We start from the raw sequence: 23,311 nt of genomic DNA on the forward strand, positions 1-23,311 counted from the left end.
AACTTTTCTTATAACTTCAGCTAGAGCCAACTTAACAGACACTTTAAGAAATGAACAGGGCTGCAAGATCAGAATGCGGTTTACAGAGTGCTAAAAAGAGGTCTAGCTGTGAGGCACAGAATAAGATAATAAGATTCTAGATAAAAGAATGAGAAAGTCAGGTCGATCTATGTTACAGAGGTGGTGAGGAAGAGCCAAAGATGAGCTTCAAGCCAGGTGCCTGCACTTATTAAAATAGGGAGGATGTACAGAGCAGCAGCGTTGTAGGAAGGAGGAGCTAGGGTGTCTTAAATGCCTGCGGTTTCAGGAGTTTCTAATGAATTTCAGCAACTCTCTTCACTAATAATGGAAAAATCTGCTACTGAATTGGTTAGCTATGATTTCCTGTGCCATACGCAAACTCATCCATCTTCACTCCCTCTCAGGAGCCCATTGCACAAGCTTTCAAGGAGGCTTCTCACCTGCAAAGGCTTGAAGCAAGGACAATAGACTTCATGAAATTCAGGAAGTCATAATAAAGACGATTTACTTCAAAAGCATTTAGAAGTCTGTAGACATGCCGAGGGATTTTCTCCTACTGTGGGAATTGTCTGTAACTGCTAATTTCCAGGTTTAGCAATTCTAATGCTCACAAATTACAGTTCTAAGTAGGAAGAAGGCGGGAGGCTTGTATTAGAATGGAAAATTTGCTTGCAAGATGAGGGTATTATGAGTAATGATGGAATGAGCATTGGAACATTTAAGCATGAATCTTTTTGAGGTTTGTGTGGAAAATTATTCAAAATACCAATAAGCAAACCAATGTCTGCTTTTTGTATCTTTCTGAGGATAATATTCTGTGTAACCTCAGTTATTGTAGATCTGTGGGAAAGGATGTCTCATTTCTTTCACATTTTTTGGCTAGTTCCAAAGATTGAGATCATGGCAGGATTTCATTTGAATTTCTTATCCCCTGAAAGCTCCTTTAGAACACAGGCCAATAACTGTCTCTAACATGTTTGAATTAATTTGAGTCTTTGTTTAAATCATAGAGAAGTGATTATTTAAACTGAAGACTTATAACCTGCTACAGTAGTACGTTTTTATAATTCTATAACTGGGGAAGCTGAGGCAGAAAGCTTTCAAGTTCAAAACCAACCTACGGTACACAGTTTATCCCAAAACATAATAACAGACAAGAAGATGTAATTTATTTTGAGCAGTACAAAAATTTGTAAAGTATCAATGATAATGTTTCTTAGCTTTAACTGTGAACTTGATTCAACTTAGAGTCATCTGAGAGTTAATTGTCCTGTCAACACATCTATAAGGTATTGTCATGTTAGTTCACATAGCAGGGCCCTGCCCACAGTGGGCAGCACCACACCTACCCGGCGGTCCTGAGTAGCATAAGAAAGGTTGTTGAGTTTAAGCCAGAACTAGCCACAATTAGCACAGGGACTAAGATCAACAATTAATAAATTGGACCTCATGAAAAACTTTTGCGCAGCAAAGGACATAGTCATTCAGACAGCGATAGCCTACAGATTAGGAAAAAGAATTTTACCAACCAAACATCTGATAGAGGGCCAGTATCTAAAATATGCTAAGAACTCAAAAAACTGGGGGGAGGGGGGGAAAGAACTCAAAAAACTACATATCAAGAAAACAAATAACCCAATTAAAAATAGGATACAGATATAACCAGACAATTTTCAAAAAAGGAAACTCAAATTCTCAGAAAATGAGAAACACTTAAAGAAATGTACAACATCCTTAGTCATCAGGGAAATGCAAATCAAAACTACTTTGAGATTTCATCTTACACCTGTCAGAATGACTAAGATCAAAAACACAAGTTCATGCTAGCTGGGATGTGGAGTAAGGGAAACACTTATCTATTGCTGGTGGGAGTGCAAACTTGTACAACTACTATGCTTCAAATTTATTCATTGGTAATGGTTTATGAATTATATCATATAGTCAAATTGTTATAAAGATGTGACAGTTGATAAACTTTAATTTTTTTTTTGTTTGCTTGACCAATTTATTTATCAAACCAGTTGTTAGTGAAATCTGGAAACAGATGTAGATTTGTACAATAGATATACATTGTACCTTAGAATTGCGGTTCATGTTTAGCCATTTGCATGTTACCATGTTATAATGTAAATAATGGATTCAATAGTATATAGTACATGTACATTAGAATTGCTTTTCATGCTTAGATATATGACCTATTTCCCTTTATCCTGGTATATTATGAATAATGGATTCAGTATTTATTTCTTCTCAGTAATTCAGTTGCTGTATACTTACTAAAACTCATCTTTGCTTTGATTTCAGGTAATGTCCTACCCAGATACAAGAGTTCATATCTGCTGAGCCATAGCAGCTACTAACTCAATCTGTTTATCTGTAGATACCACTGAGTTCTTTGCAGATATTTTTTAACATGTTTTGAGTTCAGTCTACATTGTGTGTGTGTGTGTGTGTGTGTGTGTATACATTGCACATATAGAAGGCATATGTATAAAAGTCAGAAATAATTGCAAATTGTTGGTTCTGTTGGTTCTGTCTTTCTTGCATGTGGGTTCTGGGGATTGAATTTAGATCATCACAAGCACCCTTCTCAGCTGAGCCATTCCACCGACCCTTTATTTCTTTTTGATGTAAGACTTTCATGTCTATGTAAATAAGTCACAAGTGAATTCCAGGCTCAGTGTGAGCCTGTTTATAGTTCAAACATTTCTTTTTTTTTTTGGTTTTTCGAGACAGGGTTTCTCTATGTAGCTTTGCGCCTTTCCTGGAACTCACTTGGTAGCCCAGGCTGGCCTCGAACTCACAGAGATCCGCCTGCCTCTGTCTCCCAAGTGCTGGGATTAAAGGCGTGCACCACCACCGCCCGGCTTAGTTCAAACATTTCTAAAACTGTTGATATTAGACTCTCTTGAACGATAATAAATTTATTTATTTATTTATTTATTTATTTATTTATTTATTTATTTATTTATTTTTCCTTGTGAGATTTTGTTTCATGTAGGCAGATTTTCTTTCAGCCTATACTTCCACTGAAGGGCCCTTCTGTAAAGTCTGGATTCTTTCCCTTTCTTTTCACTTTGTAGAAATCTAAGGCCCAAATCAGTGGCTCACACACAGAGCAATGTTAAAATCTCTAACTCTAGGTGCTCATAAATTCTCATTTGGCTGAATTTAGGCTTCAGTGGCCTAAAGTAAAATCCTTCTCCTCATAGAAAAATTACTTTTTATCCCGCCATGTTCCGGAGGAGCAGCCAAGCTGATTTTCAACTGGGGAAATGGTGGCCTCGCACAAAAGTGGACTCCAGCCACCAGAAGTGGACTCCAGCCACCAGTCACTAGTAACTGCTTCTCAGAGGTGCTGACTGTGCACTCTTAGGAGGAAGTCCTTTTCCTCTGTGTGAGCCTTCTGCAAGACACATTTTCCCAGACCCTGTTATTGCCCTTGCTTGGTTATTACTATTATCTCTACAAGATGCTGACTTCTGACATACCGTGTCTACCTGGAGCTTTGATCAAACCTTCCAATCCTGAGACTTCCTGGTTTCCTGTCTGCTTCATTAAACCAAAGCATCCAAGGATAGATTGATCTAAGTCCCATGAAAAATTGCTAGTTTCAGAATAGACTTAACCCTCTAGATTTGTAGGGTTTTATGCTACACAGGTTTTAGATTTCCTCTGATTTTCATTTTCTCATGGATGAGGCTTTGCAGTAAAACAGTATTTTCTTGGGTACTCTGAGTTGATTTGAACTAGAGGGTAATGAAGGCTGTTGCTGCTGCTTCTCCTTTCTCTCCTCCTCCTTCTTGTTCTTCAGTCTTCCCTACTAGGGGAGAAGAAAATGTCTTAATTTTAGCTACTCTGAGCCATGCCATTATTTCAAAATAAATAAATAAATAAATAAAAATAAAGCAACAAAGGAAGTACATTTTGTAAGGTATGATAGACATTTGAAAATGTTCTGGCACGAATACCATCTCTGTTACTAGAAAATCTGTGTCTGGTCAGCTATGCCAAAGGACATTCAAGGATAAAAGTTTTGGCCTTCATCCAAGACAATAGTTATGCAGATGTATTTTGGAAGGAGAAAAAAAAATGCCTTTTTTTTTGAGATGCTGTGCATCTTCAGGGCTTCCTGCCCAGACATTTATGATCCTATTATGCTGATATTGGTGAGTGGAGAAAGGTAAGTGCCAGATCAGAAGAGAGTTGATCAATACAGACAACCATTCCTTCCGATGATAAATCTATATCTCATAAAGATATCCAGCCCTCTTCCTTGGTGCCTTAACAACATGGTAGGCTCCATGTTTTGAAATAAAAATGATTAAGGTGAAGGGTTGGATGAGAGCTAATTGCACATAAATCGTGGTGGCGTCAGGATAGAGGTGCTGGTATGTGCTCATGATAAGTGCTTTGTGCTGTGTGGTGCTGTTCTCTTTTATGTTTAAACACAGATATGGCAGCAGTTGGGGAGAGTCTACTTTAAGAGTTCTGTGTTTCCTCTGTTTTGCAAACTTCCATGCTCCTATGACTCCATCCCAGGGGAACTCTGGGTTAACTGATGAGAACTGATCTTGGCTCTGTTCTGTCTTCTCTTCGCCAATGATATTCTGCTGCTCACTGCTCTACCCATATGTCTCAGCAAATGTTGCAAAAGGATTGATGGGCGATGTGTGTGTGAGATCTTGCCGAAAATGAAAGTCTAAAATACATTGTGAGAAAAGCAACAGTAACCACATTTTGGGCATAAGCAAAGGTGACAGATGTTAGGAGGGGGACTATATTTTTCATGCCTACGGAGCACCCTTCGCTGGGGCCAACATTATGTTCCTTCCTAACACACCATGTGTCAATGACTCCAAATTCCCTTTCTGTGACACAATAACAAAAGCTCTGATCCTCAGGGCTGTGACCGCCCTGGCTGTAACTGCTCTTGCTAAACACTCTGCTCCATTTGAAGTGCTTGCCTTGCTGGTTGGTCTGTACTTCCACAATCATGTAAAGGCTCTGCTTTGTGCTGTTTCCAGGGTCTTATGCTTACATGCCAAGTTGTTGCTCTCCCATTCTGAGATAGCTGGATCAAGACAGATCTGTGAGATGTTGGTACTGGCTTCGCCCCAACACAAAACTCTCTACATGGGGTTAATACCCAGCCCAAATACAATACTCTTCAGACTGAGTCAACATTAATTATTGTTGCCTTTCTTTAAGGAAGAGAAGATATGCTAAATTAATTTTGTTTAATTCTCACTGTTTTTCTTGAAAGTATTTAAATTCCTCCTGATATTTTTTTCCTATTCTTTTCTCATATACTTTTATTTAAATGAAATCTGACCCATATTGTTTTTAGAAGCTCGGTCTGGTAACATTCATCAAATTTCTCTTTGAAATATGTTCTGGAGAGATCTTCTCACCAGGCAAGGGCTGCTGCCTTTAAAATCTGCTCCCTCTTTTCTTGCTGGCAAAGCAGAAACTGGGTTTACTAAGAGAGGGGAGTGTTCTCAGGTTTTGCAGAGAAACACAATCAATTGTGTTTACAGAACTTACATAATAGAGCCTTCTAGTTACCTGCTCCATTGTGTCTTTAATCCCCTCCAACTCTCTGGTAGTGCAGATCTTGTATCTGTGTTCTCTTACTAGGAGCTAACACTTCCCTGTGTTCCTATAAGACTTCTCAGAGGGGCATTCTGGTTCTTGCCAGGGCATGTGATTCTGTCTCACAGGAACATGCTCCTATAGTGATACATTGCCTCATGCAGCCTCTGCATTCTGCAACCAGCTCCAAGACTCTAGCTCACTTCCAGGTACCAGAAACTTATCCTTGACACCATCCCATATATTATAGCTGGTGTCACTTCATAGAGAAATCTAATTGAGGAAGACAGTAGAGAAAAGAGAATGAGAAATTGTAATAGAAGGTGATCTTTGAACAGTCTAAAGCCAGCATGATGCAATGAGAAATGAGGATTATTTCACAGGTACTGCCTGACCCTGAGAAAAAGGAAGGGGCTTCTGGACCCATCCAATTAATGACTGGCCATTGTTAGTGAGGCAACTGAGGGCAAGTAAGCTGCAATCATCAACATCCATGATACTCTTCAAGAGTTCTTTTAACTGTTGGCCAATACACTAAAAGTTTCTAGGGCACATCAACAAAACATACGAGATGGAGTGGCAGAGGTCAGGGCAAGCCAGCCAAATTGTCTGTCATATCATTTGTCTAGTGTTTCTACTGCTAGGCTAAAGATCAGTCAAAAGCACAGTTCCTGGGCTGTCACTAGTATTTCAATCAGAATGCATAATTTATTCCATGTTTACAAGATGCCACTTATACCTCTATTTAAAACTGATTTACAATTTTAGAGTTCTAGTTGTCTCTTATGTAGCTCTAGCTTATTCTGATGCTAAACTATCTGGTAGCAGTCAGTCATTCTCTATAGGACCTTGCAGAGGGAAACATGTATTCTCAAATAGTTTTTAAAAGGTCTTTGGTGACATGCAATATAATTGGCAGGACACATCCTATAGCAATCCTTTTAATTTTTATAAAGAAAAATATCTTTTAGAGAAATCTGAACTTCTATATGTCTTTTTTTTTTTTTTTTTTTTTTTTTTGAGACAGGGTTTCTCTGTGTAGCTTTGCACCTTCCCCGGATCTCATTCTGTATACCAGGCTGGCCTTGAACTCACAAAGATCCGCCTGCCTCTGCCTCCCAAGTGCTGGGATTAAAGGCATGGGCCACTACAGCCTGGCAATATGACATATTTGCATAGTGACTATATGTCAGCAAAAGGCTTCAATAAAAGATGGTTATGTATGTGTAACCTCAGCAAACTTGAAACTGTGCCGTGTTCCTGAGAGACAACCAATAATTCTACCCTTAGCAAAAGCTGAGGTCATATTCTCAATGACATCCTTAAAGAAGAATTAATTACAGTGATCATGAAGGTCAAGTTTACCTAGGTAAAAATCTATAGATGCCTAGAGAGAAATTGAATGTACCTAGGGAATTGTCCACTCTAGAATGGAATCTACCTGCAAATAAGAGAAGAACATTAGGAAACAAGCAAGGAAGAACAATGTTTTTGCAATAAAAACATTAAAAAAACTGGAAGAAGTTTTTTCAGTCATTAAGAGACAGATGGGATAACAAATGAATCAAAATATTGTCTTGATATAAATCCTTTTTAAAGAGTAAAGAAACACAACACCTTCATTAGTTAGTTTTTTCATGATTGATTCATTTTTCAACTTGATTTAAAATTTTCTTCACATAGTTTTCCTAGTTCTGCTCTTCAATCTGTTTACCTTTCAGACAAAACCACTGAGGTCCATGGTTAAGTAGGTAACTCACCAAACAATTGGAAGAGTGGCCGTAGCTTCTGGGACTTACACTATACAGAGGAGCCCATTCTTGGACAGCTTTTGTAGGCTCTCTCATCTTCAATAAGACTCAATAAATAGCCACAATTGTCTAATCATGTTTGAGTCTTGAGAAAGTTTGTTTTTTAAGTTAAATCTTAACCTTCATTTTCAAAGAAAAATTAAAGGGAATGCCTGAGTGCAGTATTTCCTGTGCTAAAACCATGTTCTTACTAGGCATTCTAGAAACTGTCACTTAATGGACAAATAAAAGTGCTTTCAGGTGATAGTAACTTTATACATAACTATATTGATTAATACTTTATACTACTATGTGTTGTGTGACCTTATTCTCCAGGCGACATGAAAATATATTTATTCACTCCAGATAAGGAACTGATGAAAGACCAAAGTCAAGAGACTTTAAAAGTCCAACTTGGAGATCCAATAAGTTAATTGGCATTACTTACAGGAGAATGAATGAGGAATTCAGAACTTACAGAAGCAGATGATTTAAAGGCAGCTATATCACCAAGGGTCCCATTCCAACATGAGAGGGCTCATGAAAGCTGGAAAACTTGAGTTCACTGCACTATATGCAGCAGGTTGGAGAATGTCTCTTTTAGGCATGTCAGTTGGTCTGAGTCTCTTTCCTACAGCTCAGCTGGTCTCTGCCTTTCCACGTGGCTTGGATGGTTTAAGCCTCTTATTAGTAGCTTGTCTTGTATGAGAGTATTTCTCAGCAGTTACTGCTGTTAATATTAAGTGTGGTAGTGTGAAAGAAAATGGCTCCCATAGGCTCATAGGGACTGGCACTATTAGGAGGTGTGTTCTTGTTGGAGTAGGTGTGGACTTGTTGGAGGAAGTTTATCACTATGGGTGGCCTTTGAGGTTTTAAATGCTCAAGTCAGCCCAAAGCCACTCTCTTCCTGCTGCCCAATGATCCAGATATAAAACTCTCACCTACCTTTCCAGAACACCAGCTATTTCTACAATGTCTGCCTTTCCCCTTACTAGTGTATGAAAATCCCATTAGAAATAAACTCAAGGCTTCTGGATATTGACCAAGGGTCCTCCCAAAGCTATCCTGTGTCTCTATCTTTTTTCTTTGTCTACTATATTTCCAATCTAGTTCTCAATTCCTCACTCCCATTTCAAGGAACCCTTTGATAGGTCAGGGCTGAACCCCAACACTGAACCCTGACACCTTCCAGGCAACATACAGCCATCACAGTCTGAAAATCCAGAGAGGAAACAGAAACCAAGGAATAAAACACCTACCCAACAAAACCAAAACCATATATCAGCACCTTGACCTATAATCACCTCAATCCCAGATGCCCAGAAGCCAATATAAAAACAGCTGGGACAGTATGTCTCCACTAGAGCTTAGCAACTCCATCACAGCAGGCCCTTAATATTCCAACATAGTCGAAGCCCAAGAAAAAGACCTTAAAACAGCTTCCATCTATGAAGATGATAGAGGTCCTTAAAGAGGACATGAATAAATCCCTTAAATAAATTCAGGAAAACACAAATAGTATAAGGAAATGAATAAAATTATTTAAGACCTGAAAATGGAAATAGAATCAATAGAGAAAGTCCAAAGTGACGGAATTCTGGAAATAAAAAAGTTTAGGAATTCTAAAAAAGACTACAGAGGCAAGCTTCACCAACAGAATATAAGATATGGAAGAAAGAACCTCAGGCATTGAAGACATGATAGAAAAAATACATATATCAGTCAAAGAAAATGTTAAAGCTAACCACCCCTGACACAAAACATCCAGGAAATCTAGGACACCATGAAAATATCAAGGATAATAGGAAGAGAAGAAAGAGAAGAAACCCAGGTCAAAGGACCAGAAAGATTTCAACTAATTTAGAAGAAAAATTTTCTAACCTAGGAAGGAGATGCTTATAAAGGTAAAAGAAGCATATAGAGCATCAGATAGATTGGACCAGAAAAGAAAGTCTCTTCAACACAAATAATCAAAACACTAAATTTACAGAATAATTAAAGAATATTAAAGTGACAATAGAAAAGAACCAAGTAACATATAAAGGCAGACTTTTTATAATTACAATTACACCTGAGTTCTCAATGTAGACTCTAAGAGCCAGATGGGCCTGCACAGATGTACTGCAGACTCTAAGAGACCACAGATGCCAGTCCAGACTACTATACTCAGCAAAACTTCTAGTCACCATAGATGAACAAAATAAGACATTCCAAATTCAAATAATATCTAGCTACAAATCCAGCCGTACAAAAAGAACTAGAAGGAAAACTCCAATCTAAGGAGATTAATTACATCCAAGAAAACATCAGCAAAATCAAAAGAAGGGAAGCACACACACCACCACCACCACCATCACTACCACCACCATCACTACCACCACCATCACCACCACCACCAACCATCACTACTACTACCACCAATAAATATCAGGAAGAACAATTATTGGTCATTGATATCTCCCAATATCAATGATCTTAATTCTCCAATAAAAGGGCACAAACTAACAGAATGAATGTGAAAACAGGCTCCATCCTTCTGAATCCAAGAAACACACCTTAACATCAAAGCACAGATATTACCTCAAGGTAAAGGGTTGGAAAAAGATATTCTAAGCAAATGGACCAAAGAAGCAAGCTGGTGTAGCGATCCTAATACAAAATAGACTTCAAACCAAAACTAATCAAAAGAGAGAAGGATACTTCATAGTCATCAAAGGAAAAATCTACCAAGAGCATATTTAAATTCTTAACATTTATGTCCCAAATACAAGGACAACCAAGTTTGAAAAAGAAACGCTACTATAGCTTAAATCACATTTTGGCCCTCACATACTGACAGTGGGAGACTTTGATGCCCCACTCTCACCAAGAGATAGGTGATGTAGACAAAAACCAGACAGAATTGCTGGATATTATAAACCAAATAGACCTGACAGATACTTTTTTTTCCTTTTTTATTCATTTTTACGTACCAACCACAGATTCCCCTCTCTTCCCTCCTCCAACCCCTCCAGCCTTCCCACACAACCCATCCCCCATCCTCTCCTCCACCAAGATGAGGCCTCCAATGGGGAGTCATCAGAGTCTGGTACGTTCAGTTGAGACAGGTCCAAGCCACTTTTCCTGCATCAAGGCTGGGCAAGGTATCCCACCAATGGTAGTGGGCTCCCAAAAAGCCAGCTCATGCACTAGGGATGGATCCTGATTCTACTGCCAGGGAGTCACTTAAGCAGATCAAGCTACACAACTGTCTCTCTTATGCAGAGTGCCTAGTCCAGTCCCAAGGAGGCTCCACAGCTGTTGGACTAAAGTTCATGAGTTCCTACTAGTTTGGTTGTCTCTGTAGGTTTCTCCATCATGATCTTGAAGCTCCTTGCTCATAGAATCCCTCTTCTCTCTCTTTGACTGGACTCCCAGAGCTTGGCCTGGTATTTACTTGCCTATGCATGTCTGCATCTGCTTCTATTAGTCACTGGATGAAGGCTCTATGATGACAGTTAGGGTATTCACCAATCTGATTACTGGGGTAAGCAAGTTCAGGCACCCTCTCCACTATTGCTAGTAGTCTAAACTGGGGTCATATGTTGTGGATTCCTGGGAACTTCCCTAACACCTGGTTTTTCCCTATCACTATGATGTCTCCCTCAATCATGGCCTCTCTTTCCTTGCTCTCCCACCCTGTGCCTGTTCCAGCTCCACCATCCTGTTCTCTTATGTTCTCATCCCCTACCCCACTTGCCCCACATCCACAGTTTACTCGTGGGGATCTCATCAACTTCCCCTTCCCAGGGCAATCTATGCATCCCTCTTAGGGTCCTCCTTGTTAGCTAGCTTCTATGAAGTTATGGGTTGTAGTCTAGTTATCTTTTGCTTTACATCTAGTATCCACTTATGAGTAAGTACAAATCATGTTTGTCCTTCTGAGTCTGGGTTACTTCACTCAGGAAGATACTTTCTAGTTCCATCCATTTGTCTGCAAATTTCTTGATGTCATTGTTTTGTACTGCTGAGTAGTACTCCACTGTGTATATGTACCACATTTTCTTTTTTCTTATTTTTTTTTTTTTTTTTTTTTGGTTTTTCGAGACAGGGTTTCTCTGTGTAGCTTTGTGCCTTTCCTGGAACTCACTTGGTAGCCCAGGCTGGCCTCGAATTCACAGAGATCCGCCTAGCTCTGCCTCCCGAGTGCTGGGATTAAAGGCGTGTGCCGCCACCACTGCCCGGCTCACATTTTCTTTATCCATTCTTTAGTTGAGGGGCATCTAGATTGTTTCCAGGTTCTGGCTATTACAAATAATGCTGCTATGAACATAGCTGAGCATGTGTCCCTGTAGTATGATTGAACATTCCATGGGTATATGCCCAAGAGTGGTATAGTTGGGTCTTGAGGAAGATTGATTCCCAATTTTCCTAGAAACCATACTAATTTCCAAAGTAACTGTACAAGTTTGCACTCCAATCAACAGTGGAGGAGTGTTTCCATTGCTCTACATCCTCTCCAACATCAGCTGTTATCAGTGTTTTTGATCTTAGCCATTCTGACAGGTGTAAGATGGTATCTCAGAGTCATTTTGATTTGCATTTCCTTGATGACTAAGAATGTTGAGCAATTCCTTAAATGTCTTTCAGCCATTTAAGATTCTTCTGTTTAGCTCTGTAGCCCATTTTTTAATTGGATTGTTTGGTATTTTGATGTCGAGTTTCTTAAATTCTTTATACATTTTGGAGATCAGCCCTCTGTCAGATGTGGGCTTGGTGAAAATCTTTTCCCACTCTGTAGGCTGTCATTTTGTCTTATTTACTGTGTCCTTTGCTTTACAGAAGCTTCTCAGTTTCAGGAGGTCCCATTTATTAATTGTTTCTCTCAGTGTCTGTGCTACTGGTGTTATATTTAGGAAGTGGTCTCCTGTGCCAATGTATTCAAGACTACTTCCTACTTTCTCTTCTATCAGGTTCAGTGTAACTGGTTTTATATTGAGGTCTTTGATTCACTTGGACTTTGTGCATGTCAATAGATATGGATCTATTTGCAATCTTCTATATGCTGACATCCAGTTATACCAGCACCATTTGTTGAAGATGCTTTCTTTTTTCCATTGCACAGTTTTGGCTTTTTTGTCAAAATTCAGGTGTTGGTAGGTGTGTGGGTTAATGTCAGGGTCTTCAATTTGATTCCATTGGTCCACATGTCAGTTTTATGCCAATACCAAGCTGTTTTTATTACTGTAGCTCTATAGTAGAGCTTGAGGTCAGGGGTTGTGATGCCCCCAGAGGTGGCTTTATTGTATAGGATTGTTTTAGCTATCTTGGGTTTTTTGTTTTTCCATATAAAGTTAAGTATTGTTCTTTCCAGGTCTGTGAAGAATTGTGCTGGTATTTTGATGGGAATTGCATTGTATCTGTAGATTGCTTTTGGTAAGATTGCCATTTTTACTATGTTAACCCTACCTATCAATGAGCATGGGAAATCTTTTCATTTTCTGATATCTTCTTCAATTTCTTTCTTCAGAGACTTAAAGTTCTTGTCATACAGGTTTTTCACTTGCTTAGTTAGAGTTACCCCCAAGGTATTTTATATTATTTATGGCTATTGTAAAGCCTGATGTTTTTCTGATTTCTTTCTCAACCCATTTATCATTTGTATATAGGAGAACTATTATTTTTTTTATTTAATCTTGTATCCTGCCACATTACTGAAGGTGTTTAGTTGTAGGAGTTCCCTGGTAGAATTTTTGGAGTCACTTATGTAGACTATCATATCATCTGCAAATAGGGAAAGTTTGACTTCTTCCTTTCCAATTTATATCCCCTTGATCTCCTTTTGTTGTCTTATTACTGTAGCTAGGACTTTAAGTACTATGTTGAATAGCCATGGGGAGTATGGACAGCCTTGTCTTTTTCCTGATTTTAGTGGAATCACTTTGATTTTCTTTCCATTCAATTTGATGTTGGCTATCAGCTTACTGTAAATTGCCTTTATTATGTTTAGGTATGTTTCTTGTATTCTTGATCTCTCCAAGACCTTTATTGTGAAGGTGTGCTAGATTTTGTCAAAGGCCTTTTCAGCATCTAATGAGATGATCATGTGGTTTTTTTTTCTTTCAGTTTGTTTATATGATGTATTACATTGACAGATTTTCATCAGTTGAACTATCCTTATGTCTCTGGGATGAAGCGTACTTGGTCATGGTGGATAATTTTTTGATGTGTTCTTGGATTTGGTTTGCCAGTATTGAGTATTTTTGCATCAATATTCATGAGGGAGATTGTTCTGTAATTCTGTTTCTTTGTTGTATCATTGTGTGGTTTGAGTATCAGGGTAACTGTAGCCTCATAAAAAGAGTTTGATAATGTTCCTTCTATTTCTAGTGTGTGGAACAATTTTAAGAGTATTGGTATTAGCTCTTGTTTGAAATCTGGTAGAATTCTGCACTGAAACCATCTGTTCCTGGGCTTTTGTTTTTGGTTAGAAGACTTTCAGTGACTCTATTTCCTTCGGGGTTATAGGTCCATTTAAATTGTTTATCTGTTCCTGATTTACCTTTGGTATGTGGTACCTATCCAAAAAATTGTCCATTTCTTTTAGATTTTCCAATTTTGTTGAGTACAGGTTTTTGAAGTATGACCTGATGATTCTCTAGATTTCCTCATTGTCTGTTGTTATGTCTCCCTTTTCATTTCTGATTTTGTTAATTTGGATGCTCTATCTCTGCCTATTGGTTAGTCTGGATAAGGGCTTGTCTATCTTGTTGATTTTCTCAAAAAAAGCAACTCTTTGTTTCATTGATTCTTTGTGTTGTTCTCTTTGTTTCTATTTTATTGTTTTCAGCTGTCAATTTGATTATTTCTTGGCATCTATTCCTCCTGGGTGAGTTTGCTTCTTTTTATTCTAGAGCTTTTAGGTGTGCTGTTGAGCCACTAGTGTGAGATTTCTCCAACTTCTTTATGTGGGCATTTACTGATATGAATTTTCCTCTTAGCACTACTTTCATAGTGTCCCATAAGTTTGGCTATGTTGTACATTCATTTTCATTTAATTTCTTTCTTTATTTCTTCCTTGACCCATTGGTGATTCAGTTGAGCATTCTTCAGTTTCCATGAGATTGTAGGCTTTCTGTAAATTTTGTTGTTGTTGAAATCTAACTTTAAGCCATGGTGGTCTAATAAAATACAGGAGGTTATTCCATTTTTTTTTGTATCTGTTGGGATTTGCTTTGTGACTGAGTATGTCGTTAATTTTAGAGAAGGTTCCCTGGGGTATATTCTTTTTTGTTAGGGTAGAATGTTCTGTAGATACCTATTAAGTCCATTTGAGTCATAACTTCTGTTAGATCCCTTATTTCTCTGCCTAACAGATGCTTACAGAACATTTTACCCAAACACAAAAGAATGCACTTTCTTCTCACACTTCTGGGGACTTTCTCCAAAATTGACCATATACCAGGACACAAAACAGTGCTCAACAGATACAAGTAAATTGAAATAACTCTCTGCTTCCTATTAGACCACCATGGATTAAAGCTGGATTTCAATAACAACAGAAAAAACAGAAGTCTTCAAACTCATGGAAACTGAACAGCTCTATACTGAATGAAAAGTGGGTCAAGACAGAAAAAAATAAGAATAAGAAGTAGATGACAGGAAATAATCAAACTCAGGGCTGAAATCAATAAAATAGAAACAAAGAGCACAATGCAAAGAATCAATGAAACAAAGAGTTGGTTCTTTGAGAAAATTAAAAGGCAGAGAGAGAGGATCTGCAAATTAACAAAATCAGAAATGAAAAGGGGGATGTAACAACAAACAAAAAATCCAGAGAACCATAAGGATTTACTTTCAAGACCTGTACTCCACCAAATTGGAAAATCTAAAAGAAATGGATAATTTTCTCAATAGATACTACTACTAAATTTATATCAAGACCAGATAAACAATTTAAACAGATCTATAACCACTGAGGAGATAGAAGCCGTCATTAAAAGTCTCCCCCCAAAAAAGCCCAGGGCCAGATGATTTTAGTGCAGAATTCTACCGGACTTTCAAAGAAGAGTTAACACCAATAATCCTCAAATTATTCCACAAAACAGAAACAGAAGAAACATTGCCCAATTCACTTTATGAGGCCATAGTCACCCTGATACCCAAACCACATAAATACCCAACAAAGAAAGAGAATTACAGACCAATTTCCTTATGAACGTTGATGCAAAAATACCCAATAAAGTATTTGCAAACCAAATCCAAGAACACATTAAAAAGATCATGCAACATGATCAAGTTGACTTCAGAGATGCAGATAGGTTCAATACATGAAAGTCAATAAATATAATCCACCATATAAACAAACTGAAAGAATAAAAACACATGATCGTCTTATTAGAAACAGAAAAGGCCAAAATCTAATACCCCTTCATGACAAAAGTCCTTGAGAGATTAGGAATACAAGGGACATACCTAAACAATAAGGCAGTTTATAGCAATCCTGTAGCTTACATCAATTTAAATGGAGAGAAACTCAAAGCAATTCCACTAAAATCAGAAACAAGACAATGGTTGTCCACTTTCTCCATACCTATTTAATTTAGTACTTGAAGTCTTAAATAGAACCATGAGACAACTGAAGGAGATCAAGGGGACACAATTTGGAAAGGAAGAAGTCAAAGTATCTTTATTTGCAGATGATATCATAATATACAGAGGTGACCCTAAAATTTCCACTGGGGAACTCCTGTAGCTTATAAATTCTTTAGTTAAAGTAGTTGAATACAAAATTAACTCATAGAAATCAGTTGCTTTCCTATATACAAATGACAAAGTAAGGAAGAAATAAGTGAAACATTTTTCACAATGCCTCAAATAATATAAAAATACCTTGAGGTAACTCTAAGCAAGTTAATGAAAGACTTGTATGATAAAACCCTGAAATCTCTGAAAAAAATTGAAAAAGTTATCAGATGATGGAAAGATCTCCCATGCTCATTGATCAGTGTGCTTAACATAGTAAAAATGGCCATCCTACCAAAAGCAAGCTCCAGATTCAATGCAATCCTCATAAAAAATTCCAACACAATTCTTTATAGATCTGGAATGGACAATTCTCAGTTTCATCTGAAAAAAAAAAAAAAGGACAGCTAAAACAATTTTGAACAATAACAGAACTGCTGAAGGTCTTACCATTCTTGATTTCAAATAGTACTTCAAAGCTATAGTAATAAAAGCAACATGATATTGGCATATAAAACAGATATGTTGATCAATGGAATCAGGTTAAAGACTCAGACTTAACATTCACACACATGTGGACACCTGATTTTTCATAAAGAAGCCAGAAAAAAAGATAGCATCTTCAACAAATAGTGCTGGTCAAGGATGGCTGCATGTACAAAAATGTAAATATACCCATGCTTATTATCCTGCAGAAAACTCAACTCCAAATGGATCAAAGACCTCAACATAGAAACAGATACACTGGACCCGACAGAAGAGAAAGTGGGAAATAGAGTTGAACTTACTGGCCTAGGAGAAGATTTTCTGAACAGACCACCATTATCAGAGACACTATAACCAACAATAAATAAATGGGATCTGATGAAACTGAGAAGCTTCTTCTAGGCAAAGGACAATGTCATTTGGACAAAGTGGCAGCCTATATAATGGGAAAAGATTTTTACCAACTCCACATCTGATAGAGGAATAATATCCAAAATACATAAGGAACTCAAGAAACTAAATATCAAAAAACCAAATAATCTGCTTTAAAATGTGATATAGATCTAAACAGATAATTCTCAATAGAGAAAACTCAAATGGATGAAAAATACTTTAAGAAATGTTCATCAGGGAAATACAAATAAAAACTACTTTGAGATTTCATCTAACACCTGTCAGAATAGCTAGGATCAATAATACAAGTGACAGCTCATGTTGGTGAGGATGTGTTTGAATTTATGTCTGTGTGAATTTATGTGTCAAAAACACTCATCCATTGCTGGTGGGAGTGCAAACTTATATAGCCACTATGGAAATTAGTGTGGGTGTTCCTCAGAAAGATGGGAATTGATCTACCTCAAGAACCAGATATGCCACTGCTGGGCATATACCCAAAGGATGCTTCATCCTACCACAAGGACACCCACTCAACCTTGTCCATTGTGGTCTTATTCGTAACAGCCAGAAATTGGAAGCAACCTAGATGTCACTCAACAGAAGAATGGATAAAGGATGGGGCTGGAGAGATGGCTCAGCAGTTAAGAGCATTGGCTGCTCTTCCAGAAGACTCAGATTCAATTCTCAGCACCCACATGGCAGCTCACAACTGTCTGTAACTCCAGTCCCAGGGCTTCTGACATCTTGACACATACACACGTGCAGATAAAACATCAATGATCATAGAATTAAAAAATGGATAAAGAAAATGTGGTACATTTACAGAATGGAGTATTATTCAGCTAATGACATCATGAGACTTACAGGCAAATGGAAGGAAATAGAAAAAAATCATCCAGAGTGACATAATCCAGACCCAGAAAGATAAATAAGATATGTATTCACTTATATGTGAATAGTAGCCATTAAATAAAGGATACCCAAACCACAAACAGTAGAGCCAGAGAGGTTAGGCCCAGATGAAGGTGCTAGTGGGGACACATGGATCTCCCTGGGAGGGGAAAATAGAACAGATTTTATGGGTGGACTGGGACTGGGAGGATCAGGTGGAGAGGTGTGGGGTCTCTTTTTCTTCATAGTCTATTGGCCACCAGACCACGAGGACAAAAAGAGCCGAGGTTGCTAGCAGGGCTCTGTCTGGCCTGTGAGCACGACAGAAACAGCCTTCCAGGAGACGATTTCAGTGTTACAGCTCCGCTTTATTCCAGAGTAAGGGAGATATATAGGGTAGGAACAGCAGCTAGAGCATCACCTAGTCTGCATTTGGCAGCACAGTGCTACCATAAAGCTCCTAGCACAATGTCTAATTACCATATGTGGCAGCATGGGAGAGCCTTTCCAGGGAACTATGTCAAAGGTCACACCTAAGATAAGTCAGGCATCCAGACTCAGGGGCAATCTCCCAAACAAGGTCAGACAGAGAGCAGGAAGCCCCTGTGATAGGGAAGGGAGTCCTCCATCTTTTGCTGAGCTTGAAGAGAGCTGTCTTTATATGGTAGACAACCTTTAACTAGCAGGGCCTCCCAACAGAGAGGAGGATGGAGATAAGGTTCAGGGAGAGAATGCAGGGAGAGACAGCTAGAATTGAGGGGCATTTGAGAGATGTATGGAAACCTAATGCAATGGAAACTTTGTAATTATATGATGACAATCCTAATGAAGTCTCCAAATAATGAGGGAGACAGAGTCCCAACTGACCATTTCTTATCACCACATGGAGCTTCCAGTACCAGGACTGGGTTACATACAATTTAGTTGTTGGCTAAAGGGGTCCCATGAAAATCTCCAAACTACCCAGGCTGTTGCCAAGGCAAGAGGTTGGTTTCCACAAACTAACAGCAATGTTCCACTGTTGAAGACAACACCCATACAACTCATCGAACATGGTGAGGTCAAGCTGGTGCCTATATAACCCTACATTCTAGTATCTTTGGTATGGGAACATACTCTGCAGGCTACCAAAAGAGAAATGTAAACACCAACCCAGGCACAAAACTGTTGATCTACAATCTGTCCTGCCTGCAAAATAAGCTAGGGCAATGGTGGCACAAAGCTTGTGGGAGTAACCAACCAATGTCTCATTTGACTTAAGGTCTACTCAATGAGATGGGACCCAAACCTGGCACTGCTTGGGTGATCAAAAACCAGAGACTAGACAGCCCAGAGACCTAGGGTAAAACCAAATACTACTGGTCTAAAAAAACAAAAACAAAAACAAAAACAAAAAAGGAACAATAAAATGACTCCTAATGCTATACTCTTAAGTCAGTGCCTTATTTAACCATCATCAGAGAAGTTTTCTCCTGTGAAGATGGGAACAAATGGAGAAACCCACAGCCAGACAATTGGTAGAGAGAGAGTCCTTGAAACACACAGTTCTAAATAAGATTTCACCACCAAATCCCTCCCACCAGGCCCCAGGGAACCCTGCAGAAGAGGAGCAAAAAAGAGTATAAGAGTCAGAGGGGATGGAGGACACCAGGAGAGTAAGACCCGCTGAATCAACTAAGCTCATATGAATTCACAGAGACTGAAGCAGTGAGCACAAGACCTACACTCCTGTACACTAGGTCCTCTGCATATACAGTATAGTTTCTGGATTAGTATTTTTATGGGACTTCTGATTGTATGAATGAGCAAATCTCTGTTTCTTGTGCTTTGTCTTAAGGATTATTTCCTTCTGTTGATTTGACTTATCAAACCTTGATGTGATAATTTTTGTTTTATTTTATATTTTATTTGTTATGTTTTGTTGTTGTCCCTTATTAGCCTGTTCTTTCCTAATGAGAGACAGAAAGAGAATGGATCCAGACTTAAGGTGAGTTAGGGAGAAACTTGAAGGAGTAGAGGGAAGGGAAACTGTAATCAGGATATATTGTATGAGAAAAGAATCTATTTTTATTAAAAGGGGATAAAACTTCAACCTTCTTGATATCTTGGCAAATGGGATATTAGTCCCTCATTTTAAAGATAGAAAAACATGGGATTTTTATGTTTATAACAACTGTCTTTTTAAATATGTAGAACCTAGATTTAAATTGCACGTGTGTGTGTGTGTGTGTGTGTGTGTGTGTGTGTGTGTGTGTGTGTGTGTAAAATAGATCAGGGATTGTTGCTTTGCTCTGAACCCAATAACACCTAGCTGATGAGCTTAGGAATTTTTGACAGTACCTCCTACTTCTACTTCTGAGTGTCAGAACAACATTCTCGAGCTCTTTCCTTTGGCTCCTTAGAGAAGATCCCTTATGTGGCCTGAGGTTAACACACATATCTTCTGCCATGTTCTTCCTAATAAAAAGCATTTTAGCCGATGATTCTACAACCTTTCAGAAGCACATATTATAGGATAGGTCAGCTTTCAAGTTCTCAGAGGCAATTCCTTTCCCCAACTCTCACAGGAAATCATAGAGTTATAAACCACTGGATGGCCAATTTTGAACTCAAATATCAGGCAAATGTACTGACCCTTTCCCTAGAAGACTCCCTTCTCCTCTATTCTCAATGCAGGTCTAGGGTAGCACATCTTTTACATCAGGAAGGCCAGAAAAGAATCAGCCCTTTCCAAAAGAGAAAGGAAGGACATTCCATGGAAGTAACACAGATAAGGAGTGAGTTATAGTACAAAGGGCAGTTGCAGAGATTACTTCCCACCTCAGGAGGGCAGACACAGTGCAACACCAGACTATACTGTAATGTATCAATCTCCAACGCCAACTTCAAATACCTCTTTTTGAAAATACCACCGCCTACTCCTACTAAAAGCTTAGTGACTTTAGTTGTCTTATTTAAGCAATGCTTTGCTCCTGTCAGGTCCCAGAATTCACTAGTCCTAGAATCTGTTTGCTATCCTGCATAGTCTTCTTGGCTATGCTTTTCTGTTGTCTCAGCTTAAATCTCGGCTCAGCCGCATATTATTTCTTAGGATATGCTCAAAAATTCCCTGTGATTTTTTTAAACTTCACCACATTGGTCCTCTATGAGAAGAAAATATGAGAAAACTTATCTGTGCCACTATAGCTGTGCAATGATTTGTTTTAGGGTTTTCTTGATTTTGTTTATTAAGGTGGGAAGACACGTCTACCGTGGGTGGCATCATTCTCTGTGCAGCAGTCCTGGATTGTGTCAGAATGGAGAAAGTGAGCGGAGTAGTAGCATGCCTGTGTTAATTCATTCCTCTTTGTTTTCGACTGTGGCTATGATGTGACTAGCTGCTTCAAGTTCCTGGCACTTTGACTTTTCCACATGAGGAATGTAAGCTATTTTTATCAGGATAGTTCATCACAGAAATAGGAAATGAAATTAAGACAATGAAATTAAGACAATTAAGGAAGTATAATAAATTTGTAAGTACTGTGACTATACTTATGAAAAAATTATAGCCAATATCCCACAAAATCTGAAAAAAAAACACCTACTAGATGACTTTATGCCCTTTTACTACCTGATTAAAAAGAGCACAGTATTGAAATTATCAACTATCACTGTGTTGAGACCAATCTGTGGTCTTAGATTCAACAGTGTTTCCTTTATGAAACAGAATGCTCTTGTGTTTGGAACATATATGTTTAAGATTGTAATATCTTGCTAGTGGATTTTTTCTTTGATGAGTTTGAAGTGTCCTTTCTTATCTTTTTTGACTAGTTTCGGTTTGAAGTCTATTTTGTTCAGTATTAGAATAGCTATGCTTGCCTATGTTTTCTTTTTCAGTTCTACTAACAGATCTACCTCACTCCAGTAAAAGGTTCCAAGAAAATGTGGACAGTGAAAATTAGGCTCAGTGGGGTTTAAAAAAGAAGGACACAAGTTGTGTAGGGAGGGAGGGGTAGATTTGGAAAGATTTGGAGGAGAGGGATAGATATGATAAAACACATTGTATGAAATTCTTAAAGAACTAATAAAAAATGAGAAAAAAATATTTGAGATTTCTCTTTTAGGAAAAGGTAAGAGGATTTCATAGTAGTGCTGTGATTCAAATGCCATAAGAAGGCTCTCATGAAATGTAGGCACCTTTGCATGAGATCATTCAGCCTCCAAAACTATGGGACAATGTCCAAAATACATAGTTCAAATGCAAATCTGCTCATTATAAATTGTGTTTTGATAATAATACAGACTAAAACAGAAAATTGGTTCCAGAGTAGCAGAGGATAACAAAGCATATGGATGTATAAGTGGCTGGCTTTAGAATCCAGGAGTGGGCAGAGGCTGGGGCAATCTGTAAAGGAACCCCCCATTTGCATAAAAGAACCATTACAAATAGTTTCAATGATGGCTGAGGAGAGGTACACAAAAAGCTTAAAACTTCTTTTAGATACTTAAATGATCATTATCAGAATTTGCAGGAACATGGTAATAAAGATCATTATGAGGAGGGTTTGAGAAGAAAAGAGAAACAAAGTATAAGAAATGAAATAATGGTAATATTTTGTAAAATTTGTCAAAGAACTTGTCTGAATTTGGTTCAAATTCTACAGTGCTGTGGAAGGGAGAAATTGGGAGTAATAAACTAAGATGTATTGTAGGAGATCTATCCAGTAACAAAGCATTCTGAGTGCTGCACATTTTTCTTGAATTGCACATAGTCAAATGAGAGAATAAGAAGAGACTTAATTTGAATAAAAAAGGCAAGAACAATACCATATGCCTCTCTGTCATGAGTCCTCATCAAAATAAGATGTGCAAGAAAAAAAATTAAAAAAGAAGGGACTTAAAGATGAAACCTGCAGCTTTAGTGAAGCAGAACACAAACATTTGGAAAACTTGAAGCCTCGCCATTTAAAAAATAAGTAAATATTGAAAGATGTAGCCAAGTGACCATTTGATAAAAGGCTTGTTATGCATACAAGGAAGCCCATGGCCCAAATGACACACAAGACACTTAGGAGCTCTTTGATGCTGTTCTTCCCATCATGGGTCAAGAGCTCTGGGAGAACAGAATAGCTTCAGGGGTTGAACTGGGGGCTCCACCCATGACTGCATCCAGACTCAGCTTCCTTTGCTTTAGGAAATCATTTCTTGGCTGTCACAGGGAAGGGTCCCAGATGCTATTTGAATTACTTCCCTAGAGGAGGCAAGTGGTTAGATTAGACACTCTGTATGCAAGTGTACTGTTTTCAGAGTCATGATGGCCTTCATCTGGATTTGGCAGGCAGCTGAGGACAGCCCCATGAAATTAAACAGGGAAGGGTCCACTGCACAGAATCCTCACTAGAGTAATACCTGGCAGAGCCACAGGGGTA

Source organism: Peromyscus leucopus, chromosome 3 (genome assembly GCF_004664715.2).
Source record: "Peromyscus leucopus breed LL Stock chromosome 3, UCI_PerLeu_2.1, whole genome shotgun sequence".
NCBI lineage: Eukaryota > Metazoa > Chordata > Mammalia > Rodentia > Cricetidae > Peromyscus > Peromyscus leucopus.